The 19,405-nt window shown below is 31.8% G+C and overlaps 1 pseudogene; it reads left to right on the top strand.

Moving 5' to 3' along the window:
- Window positions 1–602: 602 nt before the first annotated feature.
- Window positions 603–2,278, top strand: LOC149154255 (small ribosomal subunit protein eS6-like; annotated as a pseudogene).
- The last annotated feature ends 17,127 nt before the right edge of the window (window positions 2,279–19,405 follow it).

Below are 19,405 nucleotides of genomic sequence, written 5' to 3'. Positions count from 1 at the left end.
TGTGGGCACAATAGTTGCACATACAATCAATCTCTGCATTACATGGTGGATGTTGACAGGTATAGAGAATATTTGTGATGTGGACTCTCTGCCTCTTGACAACCCTTGGACATGTATAAAGGATAGAGTAGCCTTCGATGCATCAGCCACATGGGGCTAATTCAAAATTTTGATTAGGTTTTATGAAATACAAGAGGTTGCATTAGTAAGTTTTGAAGTTACAATAGTAGTGATTAAAATCAATTTGAAATTATAATATTACTGATTATAATGGCTAACAAAAAGTTGATAAAAGAAGCCCAAAAAACCCCAAAGAATCCTTATTCAATCTCCATCCCAATTATGGTATTCATATACATGAAATACGTTTTTACTTAGCTGTGTTTTGTTGTTTTCTCTTTTTTGATATTGACATAATAAATTTTCCTTTGCTGGGTTTCTGAATTTGGAAAAATTATATAGGTTGTGCAACCCGTTCAGTTTATTTGAGATGCAGGTTCCCAGATGGTTTTCTAAGGTCACCAAGCCCGGTAATACCTCAGCTCATGATTCTGAGACTTAACTTCCTTCCTTTCTTCCATCTTTCAAGCAGTAACCCTGTCATGATTTTTCTGTTGCAGCAGCGGGGAGGTTTGCTTATTATTTTTGTCTTCACCATCAGAAATGCGGGTCTATCGCAGTTTGGAGGTGATTGGGAGTTGATCTCACGTGTCCTGTTGCAGGTTTTGTGCCTTGGCTTTCTGTTTCATCTACACGCTCTGATTTTTGTGTCTATGATCTGTGCTTCAGGGGGTTTTCCAGAGCTGATCTTTATTGCTGTAAATATCTGAGAGAGAACCTATGGATCAGAGTTGTAGAAATCAGATCAGACCCATGCCTACCCATGCCAGTAAAGCAAGTGTGAGCTTATGCTTTTTTTGATGCCCCATTGGGTTGTAATAGAGCTGGTTATTTGAAGTGAACTAGACTCGTGCATTTTATGATAAGAGGCTTGCACAGGAGGTTAATGGTGTTGCCCTTGGAGAGGTATGGGTTGATTTATCATTTTGTTATTATTGTGATTAATATATCTTTATCCTTCTGTAACTGTCTCATGTTTGGGAAATTTTGTAACTAGTTGTAATATGTTGTGCCATCACCTTCCAGGAGTTCAAGGGATATGTCTTCAAAATTATGGGAGGATGTGATAAGCAGGGTTTTCCCATGAAACAAGGAGTTCTTACTCCAGGTCATGTATGCCTGTTATTGCACAGAGGTAAAATATTAATCTTCAGAATTTTATTATTGTATGATATATTATCGTATAGTTTCATACCAGCAATTTAGTAGATTATTCAGATCAATATTTATTCTCTTTCTTCGGGCACCCCCTGCTTTAGTGGATATGGAAGGCGTAATGGTGAGAGGAGACGAAAGTCTGTTACGGGATGCATTGTTAGCCCTGATCTTTGTGTCTTGAACCTGGTCATTGTTAAGAAGAGTAAATACTGAATCTGTTTATTTCATTGATGTGGATATGTTGCAATTCTTGATCCCCTATATTTCTTGCATGAATTTGTGGACCTTGTGTTTGTAGGAGAAAATGATCTTTCGGGTTTGACAGACACTGAAAAACCAAGGATGCAGAGACCTAAAAGGGCATCCAAAATCAGAAAATTGTTCAATCTTTCCGAAGAGGATGATGTTAGGAAATATGTCAACACATATTGTTGAACTTTTCAATCTAAATCAAGTCTACAATCGTACCTTATGTTAGCGTTAATTTCTCCTAATTTGATTTGTTTTGTATAGTTTTTTTCTTTTGGGAACATCACCTATATTGAATAAGTGCATCTTAATAGCAGTAAGTATGATGTCATCTAAGAATTCATTTTCTCTTATTTTTCTATTTTCACGTAAGACATGGAGCAAAGCTCCAAAGATTTAGAGGCTTGTAACACCATTGACTCTGCAAAGGAAGCGTGCTAGAATTGTAGAAAAGAAAAAAAGAATTTCTAAGGCCAAGAGCGAGGCAGTTGAATATCAAAAGCTCCTTGCTTCAAGGTTGAAGGAGCAGCGTGATCACAGGAGTGAGAGTTTGGCAAAAAAGAGAGCATCCCGTGTTTCAACTAGATCAAAACCATCAGTTGTTTAGTATTATGTGCTTTTATCTATTTATGTGAGGTGAACTCCCTTGCTTTGCATGGCATTGTACTGAGTGCAATTTTAAAATCGGCAAGCAATGATTTGCTTATTGAGTATTGTTTGAGAATATATAGTCTTGGTATATTTTGATGAAGGCTCAGATTGCAGGATTTTGAATATATGTTAGCAACTGTAATTCAAAAGCATTTTTTGCAGCTTTGGACAAAAGCAAAGTACTTTTTATTTTTATTTTTAAATTCAAGTGTTTTTATTTAATGATTTGAGTTCTTGCTATGGTTGGAACAGGTGGGGTTATATATCTTGTATCTTTTCCTTGATGTTACTTTTGGATTGCAGCCCTTATGATATGTATGGTGCACCCCCCTGCCTTTATGCTCCTCAAAATTCATCATGATAATTATTTTCTATAGTTTGGCATTGTGTGATGTTTTTATTATAAATTGAGTCGAGCACAAGCTATATTGGTAATTTGGCCAAGTTGATTAGTTTTGGTACCCTTTGATCTGAGGTGAAACTCAGGTAGTGGTAACGTTCCCCAAAATCGTTTCTTATATACCTGGTTTAACTGCAGAAAGCAACGAGTACTTAATAACAATGCATCTTGGCTTGTACTTTGAAAGCACAACTCTGAACTTAAAACACAATTTATGTTTTTTTAATGTATTTGTAAAATTTATTTGCTATTGTTGTGAGCTTTCTCGTAACCTTTTATTTGTTTTCCCACATGTTATATATTTCTTCCTCCCAATTGAACTATCCATTTCCCCTGAAAATCCATACGAATAGGGGCAACAAAATGAATTTTGTACTCACCAGAAAACCATGATTGAAGGTCTATATTCATACCATATCTTAACATACATAGAACTTAAAGTCAACTTACACTTTTGATATATTGAAGGGTCAGAGTGAGTTGAGATTGATGGTGAATATTCATATTAGGTTGTAACTTGCAGAGTTTTTAACGATAAGTTACATTCCAGTGAATCTAACAATGAATATCAATAATGGTGGTTGAATTTTTAAATGGGTGGAGTTAATAGAATTATAACAAGTGGGTTCCACCCAATATTCCCACTATCTGTTATTAGGTCATTTTAATGGTGGTAATTGATAGAATTTGTACTTACATTTACATTAATGGTTTAAAGTACATCATTTTAATTGTGGTAATTAATAGAATTTATTATTGATGGTTTAAAGTACATGTTATCACTGGGAATTTTACCGGGCCGTATAAAGGAAAATCCCAAGGTAACATTGAATTAGTTTTTAGATTGGAAGTGGACCTTTCCAGCTTAGAGAGAGTTATCTCTCATAACTCAGTCACCCTGTGTCACCTCAATAACTCATTATTTAATCAGTATAATGGCTAGATATTATGTACAATAAGATTTAAAATGTTGTAAGACAGTGAAATATCCATTGGGCATGGAGTTATGATAATTAGCAAGAAATCTGATGGATCCATTTAAAATGTTGTAGGACAGAGTGAAATATCCATTAGGCATGGAGTCATGATAATTAGCCCAAAATGTGATGGATCCTCCATTACCTAGGTATAGATATTAGGAATATTAAGGGTTAAAATGTTGTAGGACAGAGTGAAATATCCATTGAGCATGGAGTCATTATAATTAGCAAGAAATCCAATAGATCCTCCATTACTTGTCTATAGATATTAAAAGCAGGATAGATGAAACTTTCTTAGATTATCGGTGTAGTTGAAAGTTGAATGGGGATGATAGTCCACTACAGTAGAGCATCCAATGAGGATGAATTCTAAAGTAGCTTTAGAAGGAAATGAAAGTATTTGATTGTAAGAAAATAAAGCATCAATGAGAAATTCTAAAATATTTTCTTTCCAAAAATGAAAGTATTTGATTGTAAGAAAATAAGACATCAATGATAAATTTCAAAATATTTACTTTCAATAAAAGATTGAAGATTACATATAAAATAAAATCACCTAGAAAGAAAAAAATTCAACATAAAGAAACAGATAGGAAAGTAGCATCTCAAGAATCTTTGGACCATAAAATCAAGAATTTTTGGTCCAATCAGATTCAATTAATCTCAAATTTACACAGTAATTTTTTCTCTCTGAAACCGAACCCTTTGTCCTTTTTTTCATCTATTTTATAGAGATATTACATATGTTTTTTCATCTGTTTTATAGAGATATTACGTATGTTTCAGATCCAAAATCTGTGGAAAAATATTAACTACGAAATATTCAACACAAAATTGTACACTGCTTCCTTTCTATTTTCTGAGGGGCAATGTACACTCTGAGTAGCCACTTGTGATATTAAAACAGTGAGCTTTGAGGTCAATATAATGCTCAGACTTATTGAGAAACAAGAGCTGGAGATATTCAATAGAAAAAGATGGAGATGGGAGTTTAAATAGACAATCTGCTTCAAACAATTTCAGCTCATGGAATGAGGAATCGATTTCAATTATTATGCCTCTATATAATTCATTCTCTGATGAAGGATTCGTGGTAGAAGGACCTTGAAAAAAACCTCGTTCCTCAGATTTTGGCAAAGATGATTAGATTTCAGAAATGACAAATCAAACACCTGTAACCATCAGTGTTGTTAGATTTATCACTAGCAAAATCTAACACTGAAAATTCAAATTCACCAAAGAGTATTTCAGAGGAAAATCATTGTGATAATTGAGTAATATGGAGAACAACTACAGATCCATGCTACCAGCATTTTTCCAGGGAAAATAACCTTGCAAATTGAAACCCAACGACACCCTCTAAAACCAAAAATACCAGAAACCCTTGTCTTCTCGTCAGATCTACCAAAATATTCATATAACCGTAAGTAATTTCAATACTCTTCCACAAGAATCCTCAGCAAACATATCAGTCTTCAACAGTCCAAAGGTGAGAAATCTCTTCAGAGATGACTTATTGCTTTGGCTCACTGTTTCCAATAATCCATCTTTCACAATCTTAGAAATGAACTGTGTATGCAAATAGCCACGCTTACAAAGATAGAATTAGATAGAAATGAGGGTGATGAATATGCAATATACAACCAATCAATAGGATGCTCATTTCTATCATTGTTACAGTCACACATAAGTCAATGTCATGCAATCAGTGTTACTCTTACAGCATCAACAAATCGTCAAGGATCTGTCACACAAGGTTTCTGTCCTGTGTCAAGGTCTTTAGCTATTAGTGCTATTGGTGAAGCTTCAGACCTAGGATCACAACTTGAAGAGAAGAAACTGGTAGAGCCTCCTAATCTGAAGATAAATATCACAGATACCCAAAGAAAAGCTCAGTCTTCTCAAGTAATGGTGCTTCTAAGTTTGCTACTGAGGCATGACAACACAAAATTGTACATTGCTTCCTTTCTATTTTCTGATGGGAAATGTACACTCTGAGTAGCCACTTGTGATATTAAAACAGTGAGATCTGAGGTCAATATAATGCTCAGACTTATTGAGAAACAAGAGCTGGATATATTCAATAAACAAAGATGGAGATGGGAGTTTCAATGGACAATCTGCTTCAAACAATTTCAGCTCACGGAATCAGGAATCGATTTCAAATATTATTCCTCTATATAATTCATTCTCTAATGAAGGATTTGTGGTAGAAGGACCTTGAAAGAAACCTCGTTCCTCATATTTTGGCAAAGATGATTAGATTTCAGAAATGACAAATCAAACACCTGTAACCATTAGTGTTGTTAGATTTATCACTAGAAAAATCTAACACTGAAAATTCAAATTCACCAAAGAGTATTTCAGAGGAAAATCATCATGATAATTGAGTAATATGGAGAACAACTACAGATCCGTGCTACCAGCATTTTTCCAGGGAAAATAATCTTGCAAATTGAAACCCAACGGCACCCTTTATGAAGAAACCAAAAATACCAGAAACCCTTCTCTTCAGATCTACCAAAAGATTCATATAACCGTAAGTAATTTCAATACTCTTCCACAAGAACCCTCAACAAACATATCAGAGCATGTGTCATTGATGAGGGCCGAAGATTTCAAAAAGGGGTTCTGGACAGCGGCTAGCACATGTGTCCTAGGAAATCTGCAGATGTAATTAACTTGAGAAGTTTGATCCGCAGACATAATTCATATGAGAAGTTTGATCCACCTACAAAAGAAGAGAGACAGTGAAACACAACATGACATAGCCTTATAAATTGTAAACCCAACAAGCCATCGAAACCCTAGTAAAAAATAAAACAAAAACTTTTCAAAACAATCGTCAATTTTCCAGAAATCCTTCAACCGCATGGAAGAACCATGCATTTGATATGCATTTTCACCCTCACGCACAATGTGTTTTTGTATATTCATTAATAAAACATAATATAATTATGGGTTTGGGTTTAGAAATTGTCAAAAATAAAGAGTTCAGGTTACCAAGATGAAAAATAAGAGTCAACCTTAACAAATATCCCTGGACTCCTGAGCTGAATAAACTCCAATGACAATACCTATCTTGTGTCTTAATTAGCAAGGCCCAGAATTATGTGCAATATAAATTCTCTTACCTGAATAAGGAGAGAAAAATAGAATTCCAAATAAGAGACTAATTATTTTAATTAACTAAATAATAATAAAAAGTAAATTAAATCACCTTTATTTTACTAGATTATTTACAATGATTTTAAAACATACTTTCAGTGTTACAACTATTAATTTTTTATGAATATATGTGATTTAAAAATAAACAAATTCAAATTAAAACTCATTTAGTATGATTTTAAAGCATACTTTCAGTGTTAAGCAACCATTAAAATTTTATGAATAAATTTGACTTCAGAAATAAATAAATTCAAATTATGAGTAGAATTTTTTTTGGGATAAAATTTTATGAATAAATTTGACTTCAGAAATAAATAAATTCAAATTATGAGTAGAATTTTTTTTGGGATAAGTTATGAGATGCAGAAGATTCCCAACCACGGGTATGATACAAGAGAGACTAATTATTTTTATTAATTAAATAATAAAAAAATTAAAATTATGATTTAGTTCTAATAATCATCTTCATCTTATTGGAGAGAGACTAATTCTTTTATTAATTAAATAATAAAACAAATTAAAATTATGATTTAGTTCTAATAATCATCTTTATCTTATTAGATTGTTTACTATGATTTTAAAGCATACTTTTACACAACCATTAATTAATTTTTATGAATAAAAGTGACTTTAGAAATAAATAAATTCAAATTGAAACTAAATTACTATGATTTTAAAGTAAATTCAAATTAACTCACACTTACAATTTATAGTGTTCTTCCTACCTCTCCTCTCCTTTGGCTATAGCTTTCCCATTGAGCAACTTGGTAGCTTCATAGTCATGAACAACGATTTATATGCAATATTAATTCAATAATTAATAAAAAATAGTGTGAGGCACCCTAAATCAATTTCATTTCTGCTACATCTCTACATTTCATTTAGATTTGTCCATTCCCATGTCTTGATTGTTCCTTAATTTATGGCTTACAACATTTACTTTGCAACATTTAGTACAAATGCTAGTTCTAATTTTTTAACTGTAAATTACAAAAACACAATTGGTTATTATCTACTACAGTAACAGACCTACGTGCAATGTTCATATATTTATGCTCTAATTATACACGAACAGTCCCCCACATTTACTCTCTATGCCAAATACATCCTGTAAAATAAAAATAAAATTTATTAAAAACAACTAATAAAATTTTAAAGTAATAAAGTTTATTTTATTAGCATGAGGCTCGTCTCTGGTTCTATGACATGATATCACAAGGTCTCTCGCGAGATGAGGTCATCGTGAACACATTAGTTCATATTTTAAAGAAGGTAAGGGAATTTGAGAAACATGAATAATTCTTGAGGGACTGGTCCGGACGGGTAATCTGGGAAAATATTTCTAGGAAATAATACAAATGTTTATTCATCTAGATGAGAGATGAGAACCTGATCAATAGCTAAAAAAAGAATTCTTCAATATCGGTGCAATATCAGTGGTCGTTGTGAAGTAAGAAATCATTACGAGGATGTAGTGAACAAAATTAAGAATCTCACAATGTGTTTTCGTCATCTACATGAGTTGTCGGTATATGAATCCCATTCTACCTACGCAATAATGAAAGAGGAATAATTGAAGCCAATTATAATTGGAAAATGTTAAACCTCAAACCTTAAACCTCAAACCCTAAATTTGGTTGGACCAAGATTTTTTCTCGCAATTATTATTACGTTGCACTATTTTTAGTGGTATTTCTTTGGAATTGTCAATAGATAACTGTTTACCCGGCTAGTTGGACAAAATCTAAAGCACAACTATATTTAATTTTAAAAAAATTAATTTAAATTAATAGTAAGTTATATTATTATTAAATTAAAAGTTAAAGGAACATATTATAATCTTTTACACAATTTCAATGCAGGTTGAGTTTTGGTTAGTGATAGATCCAACTCACATATGCATTTTCTTTAAAAGGTTTAAATACAAAACACTTTCCTAGATGGTTACAATTTTTTGCTTTAATTTTGACCATTACTTTTAATGAATTGTTGTGAAATTTCATGCATTCTATTAAAACTAAAGTTTTTGAAGAAATTTTAATAATTTTACTAAAGAGATATTTGCATGGTTATATTTTTTTTTTTTAATTTAAAAATATTTTCCACCCACATATAATAGGTTTTATTATATTTTCACCTAATCAAATTAATTGGATCTCAAATTTTTGGAACTATTAGTTATATATGAATAATTAGTTAGTATAAACCACTCATTAGAAGACCATCAATTTTTAATTAAAATAATGTAAATTTATGTAATAAAAAATTACACTTTATTTTTATTATTTTTTTTCACTTCTTCCATCATTTTGTAAATTAGTATAAGCTACTCATGGAAAAAACATAAATTTTCAATTGAAATATTGTAAATTTATAAGCTATAAAATGTATATAAGACAATTTTCAATTGAAATATTGTAAATTTATGTGAGATACAAAATGTATCAAAAACTTCTATTATTTTTTTGTTTTCCAATATCTAGATTTGTTAATGAAAATGAATTTAAATTAAACTTTATTAATACAATCAAATTACCTTTTCCAAAATAATATTAATATATTGTTAGAATAATTTCAATACAAAATAACAATCCAGTGGTAGGTTTCTCCACTTCTTTATTCTCTCTTTTTAATTTCCCAGTTGAACTTCTGTAACATTGTGCATTGGAAATCTATATATGAATGGGAGGAACACATTTTATGATTTCGTAGAAAATCTGTATCCACAACAGTATATGTATATGTCTCTTATTCACAGAGAGGCACATTGCATCTTTCAAATTATCTTTGCTTGAACATTTATGTACACAGTATTTTAAAGTGTCTTTGGCTTGTGCATATATACACCGACCTGTAAGTTGCAAAAAAAAATTACTGCAGACTTGTTGTATGAGAGTCGTCCCAGTGTAGTGTAGCGTAGCGTAGCGTAGGGTAGCTACCACTGATGCAGTACACAATGCATTATTTTAGTCCTCTAAAATACTCTATATCTAGAGTTAGTGACTACCACTTATATTTTTATTAATTAAATTTTCAATTTTTTTTAAGAATATTATTAACTCGGTGCTAGGGGTATGGATAATAAATTGAATTTTCAATTTTTTTTTTAAGAATACTATTAACTCGGTGCTGGGGGCATCGATAAATGCTTGTCTTGTACCAGTTACCTTGGCCCCATAAGACATGTGTAACCCTCCTGTAGCATGACTGACATGAATTGAAGAAAAACTACACCTAAAAGTATATCCTTAAGCATCAATAACCCTATAGCCAATTAACAAATAAATCACTCTATTTTATATGCATTTTGTATTAGACACATGGTCAGTGAAGTAGTTGTTGTCAGGGAGATGGATGCATTGAGCATTCATGTGATAGTACTCTCAATCAACTATTATTATTATATATATAGATCCGGGATGATTAGGAAAGCATGGGCCTGGTTTGATAGGTTCCATTGTGCCGGAGGAATGATTTTTGAATGTTATGCTGCCCATATTGATGTGTATGGGGAGCAGGGTTATTGGTTAGAAGCTGAAAAGGTGTTTAAGCATGGTCAAGAGAGGCAAGGGTGGAAATTTGGTCAAAAACTAATATCATTGAAAAAGTATGGCTTGTTTAATAATTAATGTTAATATTGTAAAATGAAGTCTCACTATAAAATATTTCAAATGCATGAGATAATTTAATTCTGGCATCAAATATTATCTCTGCAAATTACATACTGCATTCCAGAGGATTTTTCAAGCTAACAGGTTCTGTAGAACTGTAAAAAGATTCACTATACATTATAGAGAGAACTTAAAATTTCTATCCTTTCTCGAGGATCACTGATATAACTCACTATATGTTTTTAAGAGGGCTCATGCATTAACTCCAATTTGTTTGGAATGGCCATCAAATGTATACATATGCAGATAAGAATATAAACAAAATTCATGAACTGAATTGCTACCAATTCCTTTGACAAGCTTGCCAATGGTTGGACTGAACTAAAAGGACATAGAACTGCAGGCAACAAAATGCAATTAAGAATGCAAATTATGTGTCCAAGTGAATGTTTTTAATTAAGGCAACTTAATGGAAAAATGTCTATATGACCATTAGACATGCGACTCTCACATGAGAGGACCTACCTAGTAATTTCAAGTAGATTCTTGCCCCGCATTTTCAAAAACTGTTTCAAAATTGGAATCCCTTAAATCCCATAAAATCCCTTAGAATCCCATCATTACATCCATTAGTCAGAATTCTTACAAATATTTCAGGTAAATTTGATATTATTAAATGAATTTTTCCTACTATAACAGTCTATAACAGTCTCTAGGAAGTAATAACAATAAGCAATATACCCTACCGATAAAAACCCAACAAATCTCTACTCGTTGATTACTTCAAATTCACATCTTGAAGTGAAAACAAAAAACCGACGCCATCTTGAAGTGGAAAAAAAAAACCCGTCGGTCAGCGCAACATTCTGTAACTTGGGTAAACCACATCATCAATAACAAAAAAATTTCACATCACTAACAACACAAAATTACTTGCTGATATTCCTTCAAAAGAAGGATAAGATCGTGTAATCCTCGCATTTTGTTTCAAATGCACCGAGGATTTTAAAAAGACACATAAATGTAATTGTAAATATTGAAAAAAGACATAATCCGAGAGAATTGAAGTGCATTTACTCTATATCAGCTATCAGACATCAGTATAACAGTAACAAAAGAATATTCAATTTAAGAATAGGTGACATCAGTATAACAGTAACAAAAGAATATTCAATTTATGAAAAGAATTACTTGCTTATATTGTTTTAAAAAGAAAATGAAATCATGTAATCATCACATTTTGTTTCAAAAGCACCCAAAACTTAAAAATAAATAAATAATAATGTAATTACAAATATCGAAGAAAAAAAAAAAAATAATAATAATGTAATTACAAATATCGAAGAAAAATATAATTGGAGAAAATTTAAATACACATTCACTCTATCTCAGCCATCATCATAACCACTAACAAAAATATATACAATTTAAGGCTGCGAATGTACTTCAAAACCCGGAAAAAAATAATAAAAAAAACCACAAGAGCTACTCTCCTTATTTATGCTACCAAAATAACATTGGATACCATTAGTGAATATGGGTTCTTTGCACAGCTTATTCACTCTCTTGTTCGGATGGAGAAGCATGTTATGGAAAATGTTCAATGTCGCACAAGCCAGGGAGGGCATGTTCAAGAAAGAGAACATTCCTAGTGCATGATTATGCATTAGTGTTCGGAGGAACAGATACACTGGTTGCTATTAATAATTCCTTCCTTCCAATTTGCTCGTTGGCTTGAGGTTGAGGTTTCCAAAATGAAGGAATTTTTTTTATTTTCTTCCGATTATGATTTTTATTCTATCAATCCATAAAACCAGACACTAACATTATATCGTGCTGCCAAGTCAACTGGTCTGTAACAATTATCGACTCCCCCCACCAACAACTGCATCAACTCTTATAAAATTAAAACAAAATAACAATTTCAATAATCTTGAAACATAAAGAAGTAAAACCTTTACGAAACTCTGGTAAACCCACCAGTGAAAATGAAATTCGTGCCCAAAAGCTTTCCCATTGTCCCGTCACATCTCATGGAGAGGGACTCTGTTGCAGAGCATTTCTTTAGCAAGTGCGAGCTAAAATGAGTTCTTTGGCATAGTATTGCAATGGTGGAATTCGCAATTCCTCCTTGCTGCGACTCGCCAAGAATGTGCAGGGGGCTTATCATTAACGGCACAACCGTCTCAAAGTCATGCAGTCACAACTGTCACAAAGTCATTGAGACACAACTGCCTTAAGGCTGGAAAACATCATGACCGAGGCTTCTACAAAGCGCAATATTCTCAAGCGCTTACGACATTCTTATACTGTGAACAACCTACAACATATTTCACCGATGATCCAATGGTTGAAGATTATTTTGTTATCTAACCATTGATGTAAGGGTTCACAATTAGACATTAATACTATGGAACAAATTACTATTAATATCATGGACAGATACCATATTTATAAAATAAATATGGTAAATAAATAAATATAAAAAAGTATGGTAAATAAATAAAAATATATTAAATAAAATTAGGAATCAACATCTAATTATATATCAAATCTATGGGACAAATACCATGGTATATAAAAGAGATATGATAAATAAATATAAAAATAAATAAATAAAACCTCTTTTTTATATTTATTCCATAAACTTTTTTATACTTACTAACACTCAAAAAGAGGTTTTATTTAGGTGAAGACTATGGGTCAAATGCCATGGGAAAAATTATTGTTAATACCATGCAAAAACAATATTATCAACCCTAATATTAATATTAAAATATTATTATTATTATTATTATTATTAAATATAATATTCATATTAATATATTGTAATATTAATATTATTAAATTTAATAACTCTGAATTAACACAATATTAAATTTGCTATATTATAATATATATTAATCTATCATGATATATATTAGCTCCAAATATATATGGGAGGGAAGAACAAAGACATAGAGTGATAATGGTGGAGAGATACAGGGAGTGACACGGGAGAGATGGAGATAAATTGGAGATGGGAGAGGAGTTATGGAAAGAGAGAGAGAGAGGGGGGGGTGAGAGGGAGAGGAGTGAGAGGTACAAAAGGGTAAGAGAGGAGAGGGAGACACAAATATGGAGGGGGGAGAGATAAGGAGAGGGAAACAAAAAGATGGAGGGGGAGAGAGAGAAGGAGAGGGTGACAAAAACATGGAGGGGGAGAGAGAGAAGGAGAGAGGGAGGGAGATAGTGAGAGGATTACAGGAGAGAGAGAGAGAGAGATGGGGGAAGAGAGAGGGAGGTAGGAGAGAAAGGGAGAGAGATGAAGGTTGAGAGAGAGGACTTGAGATAGAGGAAGATAGAGGGAGGAAAAAAGATATTGAGTTGGAGGGGCGAGAGGGAGAAAAAAAGAGATGGAGTTGTAAGGGGAGAGAGGGAGGGAAGACGAAATACATATAGAGTGAGAAGTGGAGAGAGAGAGAGTGATAAGGGAGAGATGGAGAGAGAGTGTGTGTATGATTATGGGTGAGATAAAGAGACAAAGAAGGAGATATGGAGAGAAGGGGGGAGAGGAGACAAAAGGAGAGAGGGAGGGATATAGTAGCAGAGAGAGAGACAGAGATGGGGGAAGTGAGATGGAGGTAGGAGAGAAAGGGAGGGAGAGGAAGGACTAGAGAGAAGAATTGAGAGAGAAGAGGAGAGAGGGAGGGAGAGAGAAGAGAGGGATGGATAGAGAGATTGATTTGGAGGGGGGGATGGGCAGGGAAGAATAAATACATGGAGAGTGTGTATGTTTGGTGTGAGATAAAGAGACAATGAAGGAGAGATGGAGAGAATACGAGGGACAAGGAGAGATAATGAAAGAGGGAGGGATGTAGTAATAGAGTTGGAGGGTGAGAGAGAGAGAGAGAGAGAGAGAGAGAGAGAAGGAAGAGAGATAGGATGTGAGAGAGTGGAGGGAGGGGCGGAAATCGAGATGGAGTTGGAGGAGAGAGAGAGGGATGTAAGAAGAAGGAAATAAAGAGAGAAAGGTGGCGAGAGAGAGAGGGAGTGATGAGGAATATGGAGAGAGAGGGAGAGAGGATAACATGAGGGAAGAGACATATAAGCTGTGAAGAGAGAGAGAGAGAGAGAGGGGAAGAGAGAAAGAGAGAGAGGGAGATGATGACGAAGGGATAGATAGATATATTGGAGAAAGAGAGTGTATGTTTTGGGGATGATATAGGGAGACAAAGAGAGATAGAGATATAGATGGAAGGTGAAGAGAGGGAAGAAGAGAGATACAGAGAGAGCAAGGGATGGACAAAGAGATTGATAGATATGGAGTGAGAGAGTGTGTGTGTTTGGTGGGGGGGATGAGATAGATAGACAAAGAAGGAGATATGGAGGGATATATAGATATAGATGGAGGGGGGAGAGAGTGAATAATATTTCTTTCACTGGATGCATTGATTTCAGTGTAGATGTTGATTTCAAATCCTATTTTATTGCTTGCACTAGGTGCATTCATTTTAGTGTAGATGTTGATTTCTAATGATATTTGTTTGCTTGCACTAGATGCATTAATTTCAATGTAGATTATTTTTAATATTATTCAATTTTTTGGACTAAATGCATTGATTTCCTTGTAGATGGTGCTTTCTAATCCTATTTGATAGCTTGCATTAGATGCATTGGTTTCAATGTAGATGTTCATTTATATTAATATTTGATTGCTTGCACAAGATGCATTGGTTTCAATGTATATGATTCATAATCCTAGTTGATTACTTGCACTAAATGCATTTATTTCTGTGTAGACGGTGATTTATAATCCTACTTTATTTCTTGCACTAGATGCATTGATTTCAGTGTAGATGTTGGTTTCTAATCATATTTTCTTACTTGCACTAAATGCATTGATTTGAGTATAGATTTTGATTTCTAATCTTATTTTATTTCTTGCATTAGATGCATTGATTTAAGTGTAAATGTTGTTTTCTAATCTTATTTGACTGCTTGCATTAGATGCATTCATTTCAATGTAGATGTTGATTTTTGATTTGATGTAATTGGATATATGATGGTACATTGATTTTAAAGTTATTGGATTAACATTGTGCATTGATTTCAGTGTAAGCACAAAATATTATTGACAATGTACATTGATTTTTGTGTTATAGTAATTCAACCTATTAATATTGGAGAACAAAAGAGACATGGCATGATGTTCACTACAATAGCTCAAGCTAAGGATTTAAATGTTTTATTATTTCAACTGTCATTTTCGTGTAATCAATATGAAAACGACACAAGTAACAAGGGTGACAATAAGAATAGTAGAAGAAAATAGTTTGAGATTGATCACAATGAAGACTATTTGTAATTGGCTACATTCTTATTATTCACATTTTTAAAACACTACTACATTGTCACTTTGCATTCAAAAAAATTATTTCATCACTTTTCATCATTAAAGTTATTAATAATGTTTATCATCTCAACAAAATGAGGTAACTAAGAAAATTTAAAATTACAATGACAAGATTAATCTCAAACATATTTAGGATATTTAAAATGATTATATTGATATTAGATCTATTTACATATTATTGATAAAATTAATCATATTTTTGATAGATTTTTCGTGGTTGCACATGACTAAAACCAACCTAGATCCATCTTAACTTTGGATCTATCAAGCATTGATAGGGATCAAATCTCTTGAGGTACAAACATTTCCTCAAGTTTTGCACTCAAAAAATATGTCTACACCTCGAGAGATTGGATCTCTCTCGACGCTTGATAGATCTGGAGTTAAGATGGATCTAGGCTGGTAGACATTCCATTTATCATCTTTTAATACTCATATCGACTTGTGAACATTGAAATATTGAGTATAATTAGTCTTTTAATTTTATTTTTAACATTTCTTTTAACACGTTGTTGATAATTTCATGATTGTGGTTAACAAATTTTATTTTGTATTTGATTAATAAGAACATTTATCTTAATTTTGGATTCACCAAGACTTGACAGATCAATTTTTAAATGTAAAACTTTGAGTGAAAAAATTATACCTCTAAATATTTGATTTGGTAAATTCAAAAGTAAAATGAAACTATTTTGATTCTTGATAATATTATTTATATAAATTTTACATCCACAAATATTTTCATTTCTAATCTTGTATGTATATATATATATATATATATATATATATATATATATCTTTGACATTCTATACAATCTTTTAAATTCAATTAATTAATTAATTATATGAATTGAATTTTTATATGTTCATTAATTAATTTTGAAATATAAGGGTTATAAATATGAATCATTATATGGTCTAACTACTATTCATATTAAATATATACTTCAATGATAGAATATCCATGTTTTACCATTTGGTCTATTTAATGGCACTGCAACATCAATTCCATATTGAACCAATATTTAAATGTCTACACTCATTTATGGACACTGGAACATCTCCCCTATACTGCACTATAGAGTGCTTCTAAAAGGAATATATAATCTAGTTTACATCTTCCTTATTTACTTATTTTTAAATATTTGTAAGATATATTTTGAATATCTAAAAAAATATTCTATATTTATTTATTTTGTTAAATTTATAATGTAAGAATTTGAAAAGTTTTCTTGATAAAAGAGAAGAAAAGATAATAGCTATATATAATCATAAATGATAGGAAATGTACTCAATTCATCTAATATGAGCTATGTCCACTAAGAAATTGCCTCACCATTTTATTATGTCATCTACAAATATTTTGACATTTTTACAATCTCCTCTTTCTTATCATTCTCTCACAATGTCCCGAAAAACCATTAACAATATAGTCAGCTACCTTTAAATAAGTTTTGCAGGGTAGCATAGTCCCTGCCACTTAAGTGGATGTTATGTTTTTAGAAAAAATCCAAATTGATTTTCTATCATTCTCTCACAATGTCTCAAAATTCTTTTAACAATGTAGTTGGCATATCTTTAAATAAGCCATATATAAAAACAAGTGCTATAAAGCAGTGTAGTCCCTACCACTTAAGTGGGTTTTATGTTTTAAGAAAAATTGGAAATTGATATATGTAGTGGAAACGTTAATTGCCTACTAAGGGATGAGGAAATTCTTGGTAAAAGTATATTTTTTTCCATCTTGTTCATATCCATTTTTTATGTAAATACTAGTTTAAATTAGGGTGAGAAATAACTTCCAGTAAATAGGTTCTTTACTTGACTATGGATTATTTTCAAGAATTTTAATTTTAAATGGATTTCCTATGAAGCTTAACAATGAAATATCATTGCAAAAATATTTAAAAATACTTTTAGCATAAGGGTGATTGATTAGGGATAATCATAATGACATGGAGATGAGAAGGTAAATATAAATATGCGAAAGTGTAATCTAGTTAACCTAGTTCCAGGAGGAGCAATCTAGGATTGTTCCGATCAATAGTGCTAGCCATCTCCATGCTGCAATTCAACAGAAGATGTGAACCACTATTTTCCCTATTATTTCCCATGATTAGATAAGAAGGCCATGAGAGAAAATTTAATGTCCTTATGGGCACTAAAAAAGAAAAAATATATATTTAGGGTAAACTTCTACTCTTGATCTATTGTATCTTTTTCACAATGTCCATACAAAAATGAACAGTAGTCATGGTTTTTTATAATTTATGTTTTATTTTGATTCAGGAATATTTTTACAGATCATGCTTTTTAAACTGGATGGTTATTTTCCTTAAATCCAATTTCCCCATTTATTTCAGGAATATATATCTCCCAAGGATGCTTAGATTGACTTCATGGTTATGCAACTTGAGCTTTCATGCAAAAAATTGACTTTCATGTTCTCATATTATTTGCCTTGGTAGTTCTCTATTTTAAAAGAAAAAGTTGTTCCAACTATGCTTTTCCATTTAGTCTTCTATTATTTTGTAAAGAGCATATTGCATTGGGTTTGAACAAACACTGGGATAGGTGAAGTGTAATAATGTTGTATATGAAAAAAACTCAGTAGTCATACTCATCTGTATTCGACTCTGCACCACGTAAATAGAAAGATTCCAATTTTAATCCACATTGTATAAACATGAGGATTCAGACCCATTGTAATCATATGGTAATAATATTTACTATTGTAAAAGCTCAAGTATCCTTCACATCAATTAATTTGGAATGGAATATATTGAGATGGAGAAAATTCTTGTAAATAACCATGGCATCAAATTGTTTGTAACATATATTTAATAGGTGTATTCAATGTTTCTTAAAAAGGGTAATAAATTTATTTTTAAATATATTAGATATGTCACAAATGTAACAAATGAAAAGTGTGTGTATAAATTCACCCGAGACAACACTGCTCTTTTCTTCGACATTATATCCCAAGAAAATGAAAAGTATTTTCTTCTAATAAAAGTTATTTTCATATTATCCATAGGACCATGTTATGATATATGCATACAAGGTAATATCAAACCCTAAATTATTCTATCTTCTACGAGGCTAGCTAAAACATATATTAAACAACCTATAAGTGACTCTCAAAACTCTTCTATAAAGCATGATAGAATTTCAAAATCTATAGTTGTTGCAATATTTCATGTCTCTTGAACTGTCAAACACCATAAGACGATAATTTACAAAGTACCCAGATGCTTATCCAAAGAAAAATCGTGATAAAATGGTACTCACTACTAAAAATATCAAATGGATTATAGAACCAAATAAACCCTAAACCATATATGAAAGAATAAAAAATGTGACAACGTGTTGCAATACAGAGAAATATTAACAAATTAAAACAACACAAGAATTGCTATAAAACACTTTGTACAGATATATTTTATGATGAATGAAAGATCCTAAGATGTTTATAAGACTTTTTTGGAAGAAAACTAAAAATCCCATAATCGCACACTCATATCATTACATACTATCGATGAAAAATCCAATGTTTTGTAGTGATAATGACATTAACTGCAATTTAACAGTTGGAAATGAAAGGGAAAAAGGAAAAGAAAAATATTGTCAATGAAGAATCCAATTTTTTGCGGTGATAATGGCATTAACCGCA

This window comes from Pinus tabuliformis, chromosome 9, assembly GCF_031772625.1.
Source record: "Pinus tabuliformis cultivar Carrire ecotype Pingquan chromosome 9, CPIR1, whole genome shotgun sequence".
Taxonomy (NCBI): domain Eukaryota; kingdom Viridiplantae; phylum Streptophyta; class Pinopsida; order Pinales; family Pinaceae; genus Pinus; species Pinus tabuliformis.
This window is presented reverse-complemented; position numbering and strand designations above follow the sequence as displayed.